Source organism: Berghia stephanieae, chromosome 2 (genome assembly GCF_034508935.2).
Source record: "Berghia stephanieae isolate SIO BIC M18660-M18661 chromosome 2, UCSD_Bste_1.3, whole genome shotgun sequence".
NCBI classification, from domain to species: Eukaryota; Metazoa; Mollusca; class Gastropoda; order Nudibranchia; family Aeolidiidae; genus Berghia; species Berghia stephanieae.
In genome coordinates, this window is record NC_088361.1 from 51518960 (window position 1) to 51521658 (window position 2699).

A 2699-nucleotide genomic window follows, 5' to 3' on the forward strand; every position below is an offset into this window, starting at 1 on the left:
TACAGGATGATCTATTTTCTTTATTTACCTGGGCTAATGACTGGGAACTTTATTTTAATGAATCAAAATGTTATGCATTGATTTGGAAAGTCAGAAATCATTTATTACGTCGACGAATTGTAACCAATTTCTTCTACCACTTCAGAAAGGGATATTTGAATAATTTTTGATGAAAGTTGACAATGTGAATATTGAAAATACTCCTTCACTGTAAATAGAGTGAATCGTTGGTTAGTAAGGTAAAATGTTGTTTTGAATGTATTCTAAAGAATTAGACAAACTCTTGAATCCATCCAATTTAATCCAATCCAATATTTTTAGATGCACGAGACATTCATGTCCATTATGCAAATAATATTTACAGTTCCAAATTGTGTAACAGTAATACCACGCAAACTACATCTAAAACAGTGAGAATGTCTCTCTAAAATATTCTGGGGATATACAGTTGATGACTGTGTTTGGCAATTTGTTCCAGCCATCAGTGGTCCAAGGAAAGAAGCTGAACTTGGATACATAGTATTTGTCTCTGGCTTTGTAAATTTCCTGCTGTGGTCGTTTCTTGTTGATAGTATAATTGCTTTGTTGCGGCCTGAGGCAAGATGGAACTGTTGTTGATTTGTTGTGTCCGTTTACGATTTTATCATTTGTGAAAGTCTTGCTATTTTTCTTCTTGTATGAAGGGGCTTCCATTGTAGCTAATCCAGTGCATTTGAGACGCAGTCTTCCTCCCTCGACCCGCAACCTGAAGCAAAACGATCTGCTCTTCTTTGGACTTTTTCTATTTCGGTAATGTGAGTTTGTGGATCCCATGTGGTGTGTGAATATTTTTAATTTGGTTTTACAAGGGAAGTGCATGCGTACGATTTTACATTTTGTGGGCATTGGTGGAGATTTCGTGCAACAAACCCGAGTGCTCTGTTGGCTTTAGGAGCTGTCAAGTGACTCACATGCTTATTACATTTCAGGTTGTATTGGATGTTGACGTCCAGGTATTGGATGTTATCTACATGACTTAGCAAGTGTCCTTGCATCTCATAGTCGTGGTGGTGGGGTTTCTTTTTGCGGCAAACCGTCATGACTTGGCACTTTGAAGAATCGAATTTCAATTGCCATTTTTTGCGCCCATTGTGACGGTGAGTCAATGTCACGTTATAATGATTTTGAATCTTCAGGGTTAGATATTGTTCGGAAGATGAGGCTATCGTCTGCAAAGTTTGGGTTTCATGCGAAAGATTTTCCATGATGTTATTGATATAGAAGAGGAAGCATAGTGGCCCTAAATGCAGTACTCTTTGGCACTCGAGTTGTGTTGGGTTGTTTTGACATGTGATTAGTTGTAAAATCTGCAGTCAGTTGCACAAGAGTTGAAGGATGACGTGTTTTTGATTTTCTACATTGAGGACGATGATTATTATTATTGCTAATTATTATTATTATTATTATTATTATTATTATTATTATTATTATTATTATTATTATTATTATTATTATTATTATAACACTCCATAAAGATATAAATTCTTTTGACAGTTAAAACATAGTCTATTAGGCAGCTACATATTATGTGTCTATGGTATTGCGAATTCCGTCTCTAAAAACAATACATTGCCTAAGAGAAAGTACAAAGAAGAGCAACAAAAATTGTAAATTATTTTCAAAATAGTTATTTTAGTTATGAAGATAGAGTACGATAATTGGATTACCGTCATAATCTCATTCAACATTATAATATACAATCGTATTAAATCATCGAATATAGGATTGTCATTTTTCAACTCGTGGCTGGATTTCTTTTCTGTTTTTTTTTTTAATCAATAAAGACATGCTCAACTAGACCTCATTATTCTATGTTTCAAACTGTCAATGTTTAAAAAGGTGTATCTGCTCAACCAAGTGCTTCATCTTCTGTTAACTGTTTTTGAAAATGAAATTGATACCATTCCTCTGCATAACATTTATGACCCGCCGTCTCAAAGCGGTATTATGTCAGGATGAACCAGATGCTTGAAATCGAATTTATAACCACAAATATGAAACTGTGGGTGAATTTCTCTTCGTAATCGCGGAGAAGAAACGCACTCTGTCATTGCACAAACTCAAAAGTTCGCATTTCTCCCTATCTTATTCCTAATTTCACATTTTGGGGTCCGATATATCCTGATACAATACCACGTTTTGAGACGATGGATCGCGCATGAATTTGATTGATATATAGGGTGAAATTGTGTATAAAATTTATTGATTGTGAATATTTTAGATAAGGTCATTAAGGTCAAATTAGCCTATTGTAACCCTAGAATATTGAGTTAAGTCTAAATCTCTTGTTTTGATTTATTGCAATAGTATATATAGTGTGCTGCCACGTATTAATTAAGACTTCGTGAAGTCCCACGTTTGAGAGTTTTTGCCAAGATGAGGGTCAATTAAATCGATCGATATTTGAAGGACGAGTTTTCTGGCCAAATTGATAAAGATGGGTTTTTCCAGAGTATGGCAGTATAATAAATAGGAATTTTACCTCTGTATCTAGTCTGAGATAAAAACCACTGCCTCACGTGGATCTTTGACGAAAATGAAAATATATTATTTGTAACCCAGCGGATGGGGGGAGAGGAGGGGGGGGGGGGGTGTGGAGGGGGTGAGCCATGTGATTATCCCCCTCACTTAGGTAAACAGCGAAATCACTACATTCCAAA